The sequence below is a fragment of the Manihot esculenta genome, chromosome 12, assembly GCF_001659605.2.
Source record: "Manihot esculenta cultivar AM560-2 chromosome 12, M.esculenta_v8, whole genome shotgun sequence".
Classification (NCBI taxonomy): Eukaryota; Viridiplantae; Streptophyta; class Magnoliopsida; order Malpighiales; family Euphorbiaceae; genus Manihot; species Manihot esculenta.
In genome coordinates this window covers 36,829,914-36,850,086 of record NC_035172.2, presented here as the reverse complement: position 1 = coordinate 36,850,086, position 20,173 = coordinate 36,829,914, and the positions used below count along the sequence as shown (strand labels likewise).

The window sequence follows — 20,173 nt, the reverse complement described above, 5'->3', positions numbered from 1 at the left end:
TCATGCATGACCCTCGCGAGACTCATATGCAAGCTGTACTTCGCATCTTGAGATACCTAAAGTCTACGCCAGGGAAAGTGTTTTTTTACTCCAAACATGGTCACCTCCGAATTGAAACTTTTACAGATGCAGATTGGGCAGGATCTCTCGATGACAGGAGATCCACATCTGCCTACTGCACAACTAGTGGAGGGAACCTTGTCACTTGGAGGAGTAAAAAACAAAGTGTTGTTGCTCGGTCAAGTGCGGAAGCAGAATACAAAGCAATGTCCCAAGGAGTGTGTAAACTCTTATGGTTGCAGAAGTTATTGGAAGAGTTGAGATTGTCCGAGAGAGACAAGATAACCTTGTATTGTGACAATAGAGCTGCTATAAGTATAGCACAAAATCCAGTCCAACATGACCGAACAAAATACATTGAAATTGATCGGCACTTCATTAAAGAAAAATTAACGGACGGTGTCTTGAGCCTAGTTCATGTGACTTCTACTGAGCAACTTGCGGATGTGTTTACTAAATGGCTTAACAACAAGATCTACCATAATCTGATTTGCAAGTTGGGCATGTGTGACATCTTTGCACCAATTTGAGGGGGAGTGTTGACTTTTTAGCTAATCTTAGCTGATTCTAGGAATTTGATTGGATCTGATTAGGATCCTTAATTATCTCTGTAATTATTATTTGATTAATTATTTGATTCTTGTTTAAATATGATTCTTTGTGTATAAATAGTCATCTAGACCAATTATAAAGATTAAGAGTGAAATTGACAAGAATACTCAAAATTTTCTCAAAATTCTTCAAAAGAAAATGAATTTGAAACAGGAAAAAGTTAATTATGATCATAAATTGCAAAATTTACCTTTTGTATATGGATTTCTCCATAATATCAACAAAAAACAATTTTTTTTCCATTTACTTAAAAGAGAAGGAATGAAAGAAGAGGAAGAGACCTATCTGATGAAAATAACACGAATACTAAAAATCAACTACTAACCACTAACCACAAACTCTTAACCCTAACCCTAACCTTAACCCTATACTAACCCTAACACTTCACAAATACTTAACAAACACTTCACAAACACATAACAAACACTTCACAAACACTTAACAAAAACTTCAAAAACACTTAACAAACAATAAACACTTGAACATCATACGTAAACTTCACACATAAGTGTTTATACAAATACTTAAAAAACAGTTAACAAATACTTTAACAAACACTTCACAAACACTTAACAAACACTAACATTTAAGCATCACACTTCACACTTAAATACTAAACACCTTAACACACAAACATACTCACACGCTTCAAACTTAACAAACATTAACACTTAAACATTACACTTCATACTTTCACACTTAAAAAATTAAACATTTAACACTTAAACACACAAATAAACTTACACACTCGTACACTTCAACAAACACTTATACGTAACAAAAACTTAACAAAACACTTCAAAAATACTGCACAAGGATTTAACAAATACTAACACTTGACAAACAGTAATACTTAAATATCACACTTCACACTTAACACCTAAACACACAAACACTTTAACAGTACACACTTCACACCATTTCACACTACACACTTCACACTTAAACAAATATTTTAACACTTTACGCTTCAATAAACACTTTAACTTTTAACACCTTAACACTTCACACTTCACACTTCACAAACACTACCATTCACCAAACACTACAACTTAAACATCACACTTCACACATAAGTATTAACACCTTAACAGCTAAATACACTTAAAAAAAACGTAACAAATACTTCACAAACACTTAACAAACTAATACCTAAGCATCACACTTCACACCTTCACACTTAAACACCCCAACACACAAACACACTCACACACTTCACACTTAAGAAACACTAACACTTAAACATCACACTTCACACTGCACGCTTTCACACATAAACACTTAAACACCTAAACACTTAACACCTTAAGACCTAACTTTACATACTTCACACGCTTCACACACTTCACACTTAAGAAACAATAACACTTAAACATCACACTTCACACTGCACATTTTCACACGTAAACACCTAAACACCTAACTTAACACTTCACACACTTCACACTTCACACACTTCACAAACTTCACACTCTTCACATTTCACACACTTCACACTCTTCACAACACCTAACTTCACACTTCACACACTTCACACTTCACACTTCACACTACACTTCACATACAATACACACACACTTTAAACTTCACACTCCACACTCTTCGCACTTCGCACTTCGCACTTCGCACTTCGCACTTCGCACTTCGCACTTCGCACTTCGCACTTCGCACTTCGCACTTCGCACTTCGCACTTCGCACTTCGCACTTCGCACTTCGCACTTCACACACTTCACGCTCTTCATACTCTTCACAACACCTAACTTCATATTTCACACACTTCACACACTTTACACACTTTACACTTCACACACAATTCACACACACTTCACACTTCACACTTCACACTCTTTGCACTTCACATTTCACACTTCACACTCATCACACTTGACACTCATCACACTTGACACTTGACACTTCACACATTTCACACTTCACACGTCACGCACTTGAACACTTTACACCCATCACAATTCACACTTCACACACTTCACACTTCCCCAATTCCCGCACTTTGCACTTTGTCACACTTTGTCACAATTCAAATTTGTCAAACATTTACACTTCACACAGCACACTTCACATTTCACACTTTTCACACACTTCACAACAAGTGCTGAACAAAATACTTACAAAACACTTCAAAAACACATCTCAAGGACTTAACAAACAATAACACTTAAATAAACACTTAAAAATCACACTTCACTATTTACACCAAAACACCCAAACACAAACACTTAACCACTTCAAACCACTTCACCCTTCACACTACACACTTCATACTTTAAAACAAATACTTAAGCATTTCATACTGAAATAATTACTTTAACATTCCACACATGAACACAAACACACAAACACTTCACACTTGAACACTTAATAGCTTAAAACAAACACCTTTAACACCTAAACACACAAACACACAAACACTTCACAAGTAAATAAACACTTCACAAACAATTACACTTAACTAACACATATAAAACACTTCACTAACAGTTAACAAACACTAACACTTAAAAATTACACTTCACACTTAAAAAAAACACTTTAACACTTTAACGCTTAAACACACACTTTAACACTTAACACTTAAGCACACACTTTAGCACTTCACACTCAACACTTAACCACACACTTTAACACTTTAACGCTTAAACACACACTTTAACACTTAACACTTAAACACACACTTTAGCACTTCACACTCAACACATAAACACACACTTAAACACTTAACACTTCAACACCTTAACACCTAAATACCCAAACACCCAAATACCCCAACACTAATTGATTTTATATGTACTATTCCTAGAGAACTTACATTTACATTATAATATAGGAAAGAGACTGATTCAAGTATATAATTTCTATGAATAAAATTATATTTCAAAAACATGTTTAAATGCAAAACGAAATTTAAAAAATTAAAAATTACAAAAAACCTTTATCCTACCCCGCACTCTAATATATAGAAGTAAGAAACTCTATTACTTCAATAAGAATTAGAAAGCACCCGTCAAGTTTTGGCTTCAACTTCATCTACTACCAATATATTGTTGTGTAGTGCCAACTGTGCTTCTTCTATCTGCAAACAAAAGAGTGATTTATGAGAAAATAGATATCAACTGCAAAATAAAGCTAGACCACTCAACTTGCATCATCATATGAATTTATAAATACATATGCTTTTACCAACTCAATATGATAATTGACCTAGAACCTTGATAAATGGCATGGACTCAAAATCTCCTGCAAGCATGAAAGTTGGTCGTAACAAACAGAAAATTTTGAAAATAAATGTTACTGTCATTTATTATAACTGTACCTAGAGTGTCATCCAATTCAATGACACATATCTGCAGGTCCAGGCATGCCTTCCACTGGTATCATTGTTACGCGTCCAATCCACTTTTGAATAGCATCTATAACGTGAGGAACAATCTATAGGTAGCAACATTACACAAAGGCTATTGCAAGCCACAATAGCTGATGGGTTCAATAGTTATTAAATACCTGGACAGTTTTTTCAGATAGTCTCCCCTTCTTTTCTTATCTATAACATGCCAAAAGGAAAAAAAATTATTAAAAAGAAATCAGCTAGCTGATTATTATTTTTGATTTCTCCTAGCAGCAGACACAAAAATAATCAAAAAAGATGTGTAAGTTAATCTCACCTAGTACATTTTTTCAGTACTGATATTATTGTCTCTTCTCAACTTGATATCCAAAAAATTCATAATTTCTGATGTCCAGGTTCACCTTTCAAACAACAAAAAAAAGTCATTTTCTTCCTAACCTTTTAAGCAGTGATACTTTCTAAACAATAATTAATAGAGATAATAAAAGAAATGATAATTAAAAATTACTCGCCTTTTAGGAAATAAGAAACTCCCACATGTACAAAATAAAATCAAAAAAGCATGTAAAAGAAAATGAATTCCAAACAGGAAAAAGTTAATTATGATCATAAATTAGAAAATTCACTTTTTGTATATGGATTTCTCGATAATATCAACAAAAAAAGACAATTTTTTTTTCCTTTTACTTAAGAGTGGAGGAAGGAAGGAATAGGAAGAGACCTATTTAATGAAAATAACACGAATACTAAAAATCAACTACTAACTACTAACCACAAACTTACACACTTGTACACTTCAACAAACACTTGTACGTAACAAAAACTTAACAAAACGCTTCAAAAATACTGCACAAAGACTTAACAAATACTAACACTTAACAAACAATAAAACTTAAATATCACATTTCACACTTAACACCTAAACACACAAACACTTTAACAGTACACACTTCAAACCACTTCACACTACACATTTCACACTTAAACAAACATTTTAACACTTCACGCTTAAATAAACACTAACTTTTAACACCTTAACACAAACACTTCACATTTCACAAACACTACCATTTACCAAACACTACAACTTAAACATTACACTTCACACATAAGTACTTCACACCCTTAGAGCTTAATACAGTTAAAAAAAACGTAACAAATACTTTACAAACACTTAACAAACTAACACCTAAGCATCACACTTCACACCTTTACACTTTCACACTTAAACACATAACAACTTAACACACAAATACACTCACACACTTCACACTTAAGAAACACTAACACTTAAATATCATACTTAACACTGCACGCTTTCACAAATAAATACTTAAACACCCAAACACTTAACACCTAACTTCACATACTTCACACGCCTCACTATTCACACTTAACAAACAATAACACTTAAACATCATACTTTACACTGCACATTTTCACACGTAAATACCTAAACACTTAACACCTTAATACCTAAACACCTAACTTAACACTTCACACACTTCACAAACTTCACACTCTTCACACTTCACACACTTCACACTCTTCACAACTCCTAACTTCACACTCTTCACACTTCACACATCACACTTCACACTCTTCGCACTCCGCACTCTTCGCACTCCGCACACTCCGCACTCCGCACTCCGCTCCGCACTCCGCACGCCGCACGCCACACGCCGCACGTCGCACTCTTCACAACACCTAACTTCATACTTCACACACTTTACACTCTTCACACTCCGCACTCCGCACTCCGCACTCCGCACTCCGCACTCTTCACACTCTTCACAACACCTAACTTCATACTTCACACACTTTACACTCTTCACACTTCACACTTCACACACATCACACACACTTCACACTTCACACTTCTCACTCTTTACACTTCACATTTCACACTTTACACTCGTCACACTTCACAATTCACAATTGGCACTTCACACACTCGAACACTTCATACTCGTCACACTTCACACTTCACACTATTCACACTTCCCGCACTTTGCACATTGTCACACTTTGTCACACTTCACATTTGTCACACACTTCACACTTCACACATTTCACACACTTCACACTTTACACTTCACACAACACACTTCACACTTTTCACACACTTCACAATAAGCGCAAAACAAAATACTTACAAAACACTTCTCAAAGACCTAACAAACAATAACACTTAAATAAACACTTAAAAATCACACTTCACGCTTTACACCAAACCACCCAAACACACAAACACTTAACCACTTCAAACCACTTCACCCTTCATACTACACACTTCACACTTTAAAACAAATACTTAAGCATTTCATACTTAAATAAATACACTAACATTTAACACCTAAACACAAACACACAAACACTTCACACTTAAACACTTAATAGCTCACCACAAACACCTAAACACACAAACAATTACACTTAACAAACAATTACAAAACACTTCACCAACAGTTAACAAACACTAACACTTAAAAATTACACATCACACTTAAAAAAAACACTTTAACACTTTAACACTTAAACACACACTTTAACACTTAACACCTAAGCACACACTTTAGCACTTCACACTCAACACATAAACACACACTTTAACACTTAACGCTTCAATACCTAAACACCTAAATACCTAAACACCCAAACACCTCAACACTAATTGATTTTAGATGTACTATTCCTAGAGAACTTATATTTATATTATAATATAGGAAAGAGACTTATTCAAGTATATAATTTCTATGAATAAAATTATATTTCAAAAACATGTTTAAATGCAAAACGAAATTTAAAAATTTAAAAATTACAAAAAATCATTATCCTGCCACGCACTCTAATATATAGAAATAAGAAGCTCTTTTACTTCAATAAAAATTAGAAAGCACCCGTCAAGTTTTGGCTTCCTCTTCATCTACTACCAATATATTGTTGTGTAGTGCCAACTGTGCTTCTTCTATCTGCAAACAAAAGAGTGATTTATGAGAAAACAGAGATCAACTGCAAAATAAAGCTAGAGCACTCAATTTGCATCATCATATGAATTTATAAATCCATATGCTCTTACCAACTCAATATGATAATTAACCTAGAACCTTGATAAATGGCATGGATTCAAAATCTCCTGCAAGCATAAAAGCTGATCGTAACAAACAGAAAATTTTGAAAATAAATGTTACTGTCATTTATTGTAACTGTACCTAGAGTGTCATCCAATTCAATGACACATATCTGTAGGTCCAGACATGCCTTCCACTGGTATCATTGTTACGCGTCCAATCCACTTTTGAATAGCATCTATAACATGAGGAACAATCTATAGGTAGCAACATTACACAAAGGCTATTGCAAGCCACAATAGCTTATGGGTACAACAGTTATTAAATATCTGGAGAGTTTTTGTCAGATAGTCTCCCCTTCTTTTCTTATCTATAACATGCCAAACGGGAAAAAAATTATTAAAAAGAAATCAGCTAGCTGATTATTCTTTTTGGTTTCTCCTAGTAGGAGACACAAAAATAATCAAAAGAGATGTGCAAGTTAATCTCACCTGGTAAATTTTTCCAGTACTGATATTATTGTCTCTTCTCAACTTGATATCCAGAAAATTCATAATTTCTGATGTCCAGGTTCACCTTTCAAACAACAGGAAAAAGTTAATTATGATCATAAATTGGAAAATTCACCTTTTGTATATAGATTTCTCCGTAATATCAACAAAAAAAAAAATTTTTTTTACTTTTACTTAAAAGAGGAGGAAGAAAGGAAGAGGAAGAGACCTATTTGATTAAAATAACACGAATACTAAAAATCAACTACTAACTACTAACCACAAACTCTTAACCCTAACCATAACCTTAACCATATACTAACCCTAACACTTCACAAACACTTAACAAACACTTCAAAAACACTAAACAAACAATAAACACTTGAACATTATACGTAAACTTCATACTTAAGTGTTTGTACAAATACTTAAAAAACAATTAACAAATACTTTAACAAACACTTCACAAACACTTAACAAACACTAACATTTAAGCATCACACTTCACACTTAAACACTAAACACCTTAACACCTTAACACACAAACATACTCACACGCTTCAAACTTAACAAACATTAACACTTAAACATTACACTTTATACTTTCACACTTAAACAATTAAACATTTAACACTTAAACACAAAAAAAAAAAGTTACACACTTGTACACTTCAACAAACACTTATACCTAACAAAAACTTAACAAAACACTTCAAAAATACTGCACAAGGACTTAACAAATACTAACACTTAACAAACAGTAACACTTAAATATCACACTTCACCCTTAACACCTAAACACACAAACACTTTAACAGTACACACTTCAAACCACTTCACACTTAAATAAACATTTTAACACTTCACACTTAAATAAACACTTTAACTTTTAACACCTTAACACAAACACTTCACACTTCACAAACAGTACCATATACCAAACACTACAACTTAAACATCACACTTCACACATAAGTGCTTAACACCTTAAGAGCTTAATACACTTAAAAAAAACGTAACAAATACTTCACAAACACTTAACAAACAAACACCTAAGCATCAAACTTCACACTTCACACCTTCACACTTAAACACTTAACACCCTAACACACAAATACACTCACACACTTCACACTTAAAAAACACTAACACTTAAACATCACACTTCACACTACACGCTTTCACACATAAACACTTAAACACCTAAACAATTAACACCTTAACACCTAACTTCACATACTTCACACGCATCACACACTTCACATTTCACACTTAAGAAACAATAACACTTAAACATCACACTTCACACTGCACATTTTCACACGTAAACACCTAAACACTTAACACCTTAACACCTAAACACCAAACTTAACACTTCACACACTTCATAAACTTCACACTCTTCACACTCTTCACACTTCACACACTTCACACTCTTCACAACACCTAACTTCACACTTCACACACTTCACACTTCATACTACACTTCACACACAATTCACACACTCTTCGCACTTCACACACTCTTCGCACTTCACACTCGTCACACTTCACACTTCACACTTCACACTTCACACTCGTCACACTTCACACTCGTCACACTTCACATTTCACACTCGTCACACTTCACACTTCACACTTCACACTCGTCACACTTCACACTCTTCACACATCACACTTCATACTTCACACAACACACACTTCACACTTCACACTCTTCATACTCTTCACAACACCTAACTTCATACTTCACACACTTCACACTCTTCACACACTTCACACATCACACACTTCACACAACACTTCACACACAATTCACACACACTTCACATTTCTTACTTCTCACTCTTTGTACTTCACATTTCACACTTCACACTCGTCACACTTCACACTCGTCACACTTCGCACTTCGCACTTCGCACTTCGCACACTTGAACACTTGAACACTTCACACTCTTCACACTTCACACTTCGCACTTCACACTTCGCACTTCACACACTTCACACTCTTTACACTTCCCCACTTCCCGCACTTCGCACTTTGTCACACTTTGTCACACTTCACATTTGTCACACACTTCACACTTCACACACTTCACACTTCACATAGCACACTTCATACTTCACACTTTTCACACACTTCACAACAAGCGCTGAACAAAATACTTGCAAAACACTTCAAAAACACTTCTCAATGACTTAACAAACAATAACACTTAAAAATCACACTTCACTATTTACACCAAAACACCCAAACACACAAACATTTAACCACTTCAAACCACTTCACCCTTCATACTACACACTTCACACTTTAAAACAAATACTTAAGCATTTCATACATAAATAAATACTTTAACATTTAACGCCTGAACACAAACACACAAACACTTCACACTTAAACATTTAATAGCTTAACACAAACACCTTAATACATAAATACACAAACACACAAACACTTCACAAGTAAATAAACACTTCACAAACAATTACACTTAACTAACAATTACAAAACACTTCACCAACAGTTAACAAACACTAACACTTAAAAATTACACTTCATACTTGAAAAAAACACTTTAACACTTTAATGCTTAAACACACACTTTAACACTTAACACTTAAGCACACACTTTAGCACTTCACACTCAACACATAAACACACACTTTAACACTAAACACTTCAACACCTTAACACCTAAATACCTAAACACCCAAACACCTCAACACTAATTGATTTTAGATATACTATTCCTAGAGAACTTACATTTATATTATAATATAGGAAAGAGACTTATTCAAGTATATAATTTTTATAAATAAAATTATATTTCAAAAACATGTTTAAATGCAAAACGAAATTTAAAAATTTTAAAATTTAAAAATTACAAAAAATCAATATTATGCCCCGCACTCTAATATATAGAAGTAAGAAGCTCTTTTACATCAATAAGAATTAGAATGCACTCGTCAAGTTTTGGCTTCTTGTTCATCTACTACTAATATATTGTTGTGTAGTGCCAACAGTGCTTCTTCTATCTGCAAACAAAAGAGTGATTTATGAGAAAACAGAGATCAACTGCAAAATAAAGCTAGAGCACTCAACTTGCATCATCATATGAATTTATAAATCTATATGCTCTTACCAACTCAATATGATAATTAACCTAGAACCTTGATAAATGGCATGGACTCAAAATCTCCTGCAAGCATAAAAGCTGATCGTAACAAACAGAAAATTTTGAAAATAAATGTTACTGTCATTTATTGTAACTGTACCTAGAGTGTCATCCAATTCAATGACACATATCTGTAGGTCCAGACATGCCTTCCACTGGTATCATTGTTACGTGTCCAATCCACTTTTGAATAGCATCTATAACATGAGGAACAATCTATAGGTAGCAACATTACACAAAGGCTATTGCAAGCCAAAATAGCTTATGGGTTCAATAGTTATTAAATACCTGGACAGTTTTTGTCAGATAGTCTCCCCTTCTTTTCTTATCTATAACATGCCAAAAGGGAAAAAATTTATTAAAAAGAAATCAGCTAGCTGATTATTCTTTTTGGTTTCTCCTAGTAGCAGACACAAAAATAATCAAAAGAGATGTGCAAGTTAATCTCACCTGGTAAATTTTTCCAGTATTGATATTATTGTCTCTTCTCAACTTGATATCCAGAAAATTCATAATTTCTGATGTCCAGGTTCACCTTTCAAACAACAAAAAAAAAGTTATTTTCTTCCCAACCTTTTAACCTGTGATATTTTCTAAACAATAATCAATAGAGATAATAAAAGAAATGATAATTGAAAATTACTCGCTTTTTAGGAAATAAGAAACTCTCACATCTACAAAATAAAATCAAAAAAGCATGTAAAAGAAAATGAATTCCAAACAGGAAAAAGTTAATTATGATCATAAATTGGAAAATTCACCTTTTGTATATGGATTTCTCCATAATATCAACAAAAAAAATAATTTTTTTTCCTTTTACTTAAAAGAGAAGGAAGTAAGGAAGAGGAAGAGACCTATCTAATGAAAATAACACGAATACTAAAAATCAACTACTAACCACAAACTCTTAACCCTAACCCTAACCCTAACCTTGACCCTATACTAACCCTAACACTTCACAAACACTTAAGCAAACACTTCAAAAACACTTAACAAACAATAAACACTTGAACATCATACGTAAACTTCACACTTAAGTGTTTGTACAAATACTTGAAAAATAGTTAACAAATACTTTAACAAACACTTCACAAACACTTAACAAACACTAACATTTAAGCATCACACTTCACACTTAAGCACTAAACACCTTAACACACAAACATACTCACACGCTTCAAACTTAACAAACATTAACACTTAAACACTACACTTCATACTTTTACACTTAAACAATTAAACATTGAACACTTAAACACACAAAAAAACTTACACACTTGTCCACTTCAACAAACACTTATACGTAGCAAAAACTTAACAAAACACTTCAAAAATACTGCATAAGGACTTAAAAATACTAACACTTAACAAACAGTAACACTTAAATATCACACTTCATACTTAACACCTAAACACACAAACACTTTAACAGTTCACACTTCAAACCACTTCACACTACACACTTCACACTTAAACAAACATTTTAACACATCACGCTTAAATAAACACTTTAACTTTTAACACCTTAACACAAACACTTCACACTTCACAAAAACTACCATTTACCAAACACTACAACTTAAACATCACACTTCACACATAAGTACTTAACACCTTAACAGCTAAATACAGTTAAAAAAAATGTAACAAATACTTCACAAACACTTAACAAACTAACAGCTAAGCATCACACTTCACACCTTCACACTTTCACACTTAAACACTTAACACCCTAACACACAAATACACTCACACACTTCACACTTAAGAAACACTAACACTTAAACATCACACTTCACACTGCACGCTTTCACTCATAAACACTTAAACACCTAAACATTTAACACCTTAACACCTAACTTCACATACTTCACACGCTTCACACACTTCAAACTTCACACTTAACAAACAATAACACTTAAACATCACACTTCACACTGCACATTTTCACACGTAAATACCTAAACACTTAACACCTTAACACTTAAATACCTTACTTAACACTTCACACACTTCACAAACTTCACACTCTTCACACTTCACACACTTCACACTCTTCACAACACCTAACTTCACACTTCACACACTTCACACTTCACACACTTCACAATTCAAACACACTTCACACTCTTCACACTTCACTCTGCGCACTTCACTCTTCGCGCACTTCACACTCTTCACGCACTTCACTTCACACTTCACACGCACTTTACTCTTCGCGCACTTCACACGCACTTCACTCCACACTTCACGCGCTTCACACTTCACACTTCACGCGCTTCACGCGCTCCACGCGCTCCACGAGCTCCACGCGCCACGCTCCACGCTCCATGCGCCACGCTCCACGCTCCACGCTCCACACTTCACACACACTTCAAACTTCACACTTCACACTTCACACACACTTCACACTTCACACTTCACACACACTTCACACTTCACACCTCACACACAATTCACACTTCATACTTCACACTTCACACTTCACACTTCACACACAATTCACACTTCACACACTTCACACTTCACACTTCACACTTCTCACTCTTTGCACTTCACATTTCACACTTCACACTCGTCACACTTCACAATTCGCACTTCGCACTTCGCACTTCGCACACTTGAACACTTTACACTCGTCACACTTCACAGTTCACACTCTTCACACTTCCCCACTTCCCGCACTTCGCACTTTGTCACACTTCACATTTGTCACACACTTCACACTTCACACATTTCACACACTTCACACTTTACACTTCACACAGCACACTTCACACATTTCACACACTTCACACTTTACACTTCACACAGCACACACTTCACACTTCACACTTTTCACACACTTCACAACAAGCGCTGAACAAAATACTTACAAAACACTTCAAAAACACTTCTCAAGGACTTAACAAACAATAACACTTAAATAAACACTTAAAAATCACACTTCACTCTTTACACCAAAACACCCAAAGACACAAACACTTAACCACTTCACCCTTCATACTACACACTTCACACTTTAAAAAAAATACTTAAGCATTTCATACTTAAATAAATACTTTAACATTTAACACCTGAACACAAACACACAAACACTTCACACTTAAACACTTAATACCTTAACACAAACACTTTAACACCTAAATACACAAACACACAAACACTTCCCAAGTAAATAAACACTTCACAAACAATTACACTTAACTAACAATTAGAAAACACTTCACCAACAGTTAACAAACACTAACACTTAAAAATTACACTTCACACTTGAAAAAAACACTTTAACACTTTAATGCTTAAACACACACTTCACACTTCACACACACTTCACACTCTTCACACTTCCCCACTTCCCGCACTTCGCACTTTGTCACACTTTGTCACACTTCACATTTGTCACACACTTCACACTTCACACATTTCACACACCTCACACTTCACACAGCACACTTCACACTCCACACTCCACACTTTTCACACACTTCACAACAAGCGCTGAACAAAATATTTACAAAACACTTCAAAAACACTTCCAAGGACTTAACAAACAATGACACTTAAATAAACACTTAAAAATCACACTTCACTCTTTACACCAAAACACCCAAACACACAAACACTTAAACACTTCAAATCACTTCACCCTTCATACTACACACTTCACACTTTAAAACAAATACTTAAGTATTTCATACTTAAATAAATACTTTAACATTTAACACCTCAAACAAACACACAAACACTTCACACTTAAACACTTAATAGCTTAACACAAACACCTAACACATAAAAACACAAACACACAAACACTTCACAAGTAAATAAACACTTCACAAACAATTACACTTAACTAACAATTACAAAACACTTCACCAATAGTTAACAAACACTAACACTTAAAAATTACAGTTCACACTTGAAAAAAACATTTTAACACTTTAATGCTTAAACACACACTTTAACACTTAACACTTAAGCACACACTTTAGCACTTCACACTCAACACATAAACACACACTTTAACACTAAACACTTCAACACCATAACACCTAAATACCTAAACACCCAAACACCTCAACACTAATTGATTTTAGATGTACTATTCCTAAAGAACTTACATTTATATTATAATATAGGAAAGAGACTTATTCAAGTATATAATTTCTATGAATAAAATTATATTTCAAAAACATGTTTAAATGCAAAATGAAATTTAAAAATTTTAAAATTATAAAAAATCATTATCCTACCCCGCACTCTAATATATAGAAGTAAGGAACTCTATTACTGCAATAAGATTTAGAAAGCACCCGTCAAGTTTTGGCTTCCTCTTCATCTACTACCAATATATTGTTGTGTAGTGCCAACTGTGCTTCTTCTATCTGCAAACAAAAGAGTGATTTATGAGAAAACAGAGATCAACTGCAAAATAAAGCTAGAGCACTCAACTTGCATCATCATATGAATTTATAAATGCATATGCTCTTACCAACTCAATATGATAATTAACCTAGAACCTTGATAAATGGTATGGACTAAAAATCTCCTGCAAGCATGAAAGCTTATCATAACAAACAGAAAATTTTGAAAATAAATGTTACTGTCATTTATTGTAACTGTACCTAGAGTGTCATCCAATTCAATGACACATATCTGCAGGTCCAGACGGCAACTGGTATCATTGTTACGCGTCCAATCCACTTTTGAATAGCATCTATAACATGAGAAACAATCTATAGGTAGCAACATTACACAAAGTCTATTGCAAGCCATAATAGCTTATGGGTTCAACAGTTATTAAATACCTGGACAGTTTTTTCAGATAGTCTCCCCTTCTTTACTTATCTATAACATGCTAAAAGGGAAAAAAATTATTAAAAAGAAATCAGCTAGCTGATTATTCTTTTTAGTTTCTCGTAGCAGCAGACACAAAAATAATCAAAAGAGATGTGCAAGTTAATCTCACCTGGTAAATTTTTCCAGTACTGATATTATTGTCTCTTCTCAACTTGATATCCAGAAAAATCATAATTTCCAATGTCCAGGTTCACCTTTCAAAAAACAAAAAAATGTCATTTTCTTCCCAACTTTGTAATTTGTAATGCTTTCTAAACAATAATCAATAAAGATGATTAAAAAAAATGGCAGTTGAAAATTACTCTATTTTTAGAAATTATAAAAAAAGAAAATTAGAAAGTCCCACATCTACAGAATAAAATAAAAAAAGCACATGAAAAAAAAATGAATTGCAAACATGAAAAAATAATTATGATCACAAATTGCAAAGTCCACCTTTTGTATTTGGATTTCTCTATAATATCAATGCAAAAAACAATATTTTCTTTTTTTTTTTCTTTTTCTTAAAAGAGGAAGAAGGAAGGAAGAAAAAGAGACCTTTCTAGATTAAAGTAGTACAAAGACTGCAGGCCTTAAGAATCAACTACTAACTACTAACCACTAACCACTAACTACTAACTACTAACCCTAACACTTTAAAAACACTTAACAAACACTTTAACAAACACTAACACTGAACAAACACTTCAAAAAAAACTTAACAAATACTTTAACAAGCATTTCACAAACACTAACACTTAAACATCACACTTCACACTTTCACACTTAAACACTTAATACATAAACACACTCACACACTTCACACTAACAAACACTAACACTTAAACATCACACTTCACACTTTGCACTTTCACTCTTAAACACTTAACACCTAAACACACAAAAACAGTTTCACGCTTCACGCTTCACGCTTCACGCTTCACGCTTCACGCTTCACGCTTCACGCTAACAAACACTAACACTTAAACATCACACTTCACACTTTACACTTTCACTCTTAAACACTTAATACCTAAACACACAAAAACACTTTCACGCTTCACGCTTCAACAAACACTTCACAAAACACTTGCACTTAACAACATCTTAACAAAACACTTCAAAAACATTTCACAAGGACTTAACAAATACTACCACTCAACAAACAGTAACACTTAAACATCACACTTCGCACTTAACACCTAAACACCCAAACACACAAACACTTGAACACTTCACACTTCATATCACTTAACAAACACTCTTCACACTTAAACTAACACTTTAACACTTCACACTTAAACTAACACTTTAACACTTCACACTTAAACAAACACTTTAACACTTCACACTTAAACAAACACTTTAACATTTAACACCTTAACACAAACACTTCACACTTTACACTTCACATACTTAGACAAACACTAACATTTAACACTTAAGCACACACTTTAACACTTAACACTTAAACACACACTTTAACACTTTAACACCTTAACACCCAAACAACAAACCAACACCCCAACGCCCAACACTAACACTAATTGATCTAATTGATTTTAGATGTACTGTTCCTAGAGAACTCACATTTATATTATAATATAGAAAAGAGGCTTATCCAAGTATATAATATAGAAATGAGGTTTGTGCATAATATAAATGCAAATGAACATAACCTGAGTTTTGAAGAACAGAAACCAAGCATAAAACAGAAATTTGAGACTATACCCAACACTGAGACAAATTTCTTAGCTAAACAAGAGGAGCTGCTAGATTAGCGAAGAAGAGGACAAGGCGAACACTTCAGTGTTTGTACAAACACTTAACAACTACTGCACAAACACTTAACAAACACTTCACAAGCACTTAAAAAGCACTTGAAAAACACTTAACAAATACTTTAACAAACACTTCACAAACATCATACTTCACACTTCCACACTTTCACACTTAAACACTTAACACTTTTACACACAAACACACTCATACACTTGCACACTTCACACTTAACAAACACTAACACTTAAACATCACACTTCACACTTTCACACAAACACTAACACTTAAACATCACACTTCACACTTTCACACAAACACTAACATATAAACATCAAATTTCACACTTTCACACAAACACTTAACACCTTAACACCTAAACACACAAACACACTTACACGTTTCACACTTCAACAAACACTTCACAAAGAACTTACACTTAACAAGCAATTAACAAAACACTTACAAAAAACTTCAAAAACATTTCACAAGGACTTAACAAATACTAACACTTAACAAATAGCAACACGTAAACAAACACTTAAACATCACACTTAACACCTAAACACCCAAACGCACAAACACAGAAACACAGAAACACGCAAACACTTAAACACTTCAAACCACTTCACACTTCACACCACTTTACACTTGACACTACACACTTCACACTTCACACTTCATCAAACACTTTAACACTTCACACTCAAACAAACACTTTAACATTTAACACTTTAACACAAACACACAAACACTTTACACGCTTCTTACTTAAACAAACACTAACATTTAACACTTAAACACACACTTTAACACCTTAACACCCAAACAACACACCAAGACCCCAACACGCAACACTAACACTAATTAATTTTAGATGTACTATTCTTAGAGAATTCATATTTATATTATAATATAGAAATGAGGCTTATCCAAGTATATAATATAGAAATGAGCCTTATGCATAATATAAATGCAAATGAACATAACCTGAGTTTTGAAAAACAGAAACCAAGCATAAAACAGAAATTTGAGACTATACTCAACACTGAGACAGATTTCTCAGCGAAACGGGAGGAGCTGCTGGATTCACGAAGACGAGGACGAGGCCAATTGTGGAGTGGCAGGGTTGTTCATAAGCTCGTTTGGATAAAATTTATATCCAAACCAACTTGATCCAAACATAGATTAAATCTAGCAATTTTTTCAAGTGAACCGACCCAACCCGACAGCAACCATTTGACGGATTCAGTGGACTAGTTGAATTTTATTCGCAAAGTGCAAGGCTCACTGTCAACACCGCATTACATTTTTTGAGGGAATTTTAAATGTTAATAACACTAAATTACATTTTTTTTAAAATAACATAAAATACATTAAACTAATATTAAAAAATTCATTTACCACATATTATCATATTTAAAATATATAATAGGGAGATTTACTACTTAATCCTTGGGTATTGCCATTATTTACAAGTCAGTCCCTGTATTTTCAAAACCCTATTATAACACCCCTCTCTTTTATTTCCGTTAACAAAACAATCCTTCCATCCATTTTTTACCCCTTCTACCATTCAAATCCTAGTAAGAAGAGAGAGAAAAATTATAAAATCTTAAATTACCCTTCTAGCCAAAGAGAATCGAATTGCCGCCTCCTTTACCACTCGCACCACTCAAATTGCCGACCTCAGACCGCCCTTGAAGGTGTAGGGGAAACAAGAGGTGTCTTTCTATTGAGAAGAGGAAGTAGGAAGCGAGTGAGGAAAGGAGGATGCAGATGAGGCAATTGAGAAGATGATGACTCCGCATGGTGGGACTCGAGCTTAAATCTTCGATAGTGGCCGCATGTTCAACGGAAGATGGCTTAGGTGGATGCAAATTAGGCAACAGATGGAAAAGCATCCAAGCTTTGGTGGGGCACTTGAGAAACAGAAGAATTTTCGTGGGTTAGTGACGGAGAGGAGCTTAGTTTTATTAGTGGTGGTAAGAGGAAGAAGAGTAAGGAGTCACTTAGAAAGCAAGGCGACTCACAAGCTGCTCAAGCAAGGAATTTGAGTAGAGTTAAGGAGATTCTTCAAAACTGTGATGATCATGATGCCTGTCCATGGGAAGAAATATCGAGATTTCCTTTCTCTCTCCACCGCTTCCTCACACTCATACCCCTACTAGACCTTAGTTCTCAACTCTCTCCATAGCCAGCCCATCCTCTCTGATTACCAAGCAGAAACTCTCATTGCCATTGAAACAGACCCAACAGAGTCCACCTTCTCCGTTTAGTTGCATCACATTGATGCATTATCCTTGAATAAAACCCAACAGGAATTCTTCATCCTAATGCTCAACTACGAAGAATCGTGAGTCAAGGCTCTGTCCTCCCTTGCCACCTCAGCCGCAGCAGCCGGTGGTCGGGCCACAGGTGAGTTTAGCAGCTCCGCAATTTCTAGTCTTGCTCAAGGCAGCGGTGAATACTTCACGCGCATAGGCATGGGTACCCCTCCCAAGTATGTGGCCACGACAATGAAAGGTTGTTCGTTGGTGCTGCCGGCTTGTTGGGATTTGGCCAGGGAAGATTATCATTTCCCTCTCAAAGTGGTCGCCGGATGTTTTAATAGAGGTGGGAATTAATTTAGAACTTAAGGGTAATTTACTCTTTCTCAATGAGAAAGCGGTGAAAATGGATGGAAGGACTACATGGTTAACGAAGGTAAAAGTGAGAGACGTTTTAATACGTTTCTGAAAATGTAGGGACGGGCTCGGCTCGTTAATAATGAC

At 34.5% G+C, this 20,173-nt stretch overlaps 1 long non-coding RNA gene across 50 annotated transcripts in view; it reads right to left on the bottom strand.

Moving 5' to 3' along the window:
- LOC110628172 overlaps positions 1–16,923 on the bottom strand; it is a 51,896-nt gene extending 34,973 nt beyond the window's left edge. For 7 of the 50 annotated variants that reach the window (XR_006347911.1, XR_006347906.1, XR_006347913.1 and 4 more), the window contains exons 1-19: positions 15,751–16,919; positions 15,590–15,629; positions 15,407–15,498; positions 15,274–15,330; positions 15,095–15,166; positions 11,229–11,313; positions 11,067–11,107; positions 10,879–10,975; positions 10,746–10,802; positions 10,545–10,638; positions 7,600–7,684; positions 7,250–7,346; positions 7,117–7,173; positions 6,938–7,009; positions 4,354–4,438; positions 4,193–4,232; positions 4,005–4,101; positions 3,872–3,928; positions 3,693–3,764 (exon numbers count right to left, since the gene is read on the bottom strand). This is a non-coding gene — a long non-coding RNA (uncharacterized LOC110628172). Of the gene's footprint in view, positions 1–3,632; positions 3,765–3,871; positions 3,929–4,004; positions 4,121–4,192; positions 4,233–4,353; positions 4,439–6,884; positions 7,010–7,116; positions 7,189–7,249; positions 7,347–7,599; positions 7,685–10,544; positions 10,639–10,745; positions 10,818–10,878; positions 10,995–11,066; positions 11,108–11,228; positions 11,314–11,421; positions 11,453–15,072; positions 15,167–15,273; positions 15,331–15,406; positions 15,499–15,589; positions 15,640–15,750 lie in introns of all 50 variants that reach the window. The other 43 variants (XR_006347926.1, XR_006347929.1, XR_006347927.1 and 40 more) reach the window with 36 other exon arrangements.
- Positions 16,924–20,173: the final 3,250 nt, after the last annotated feature.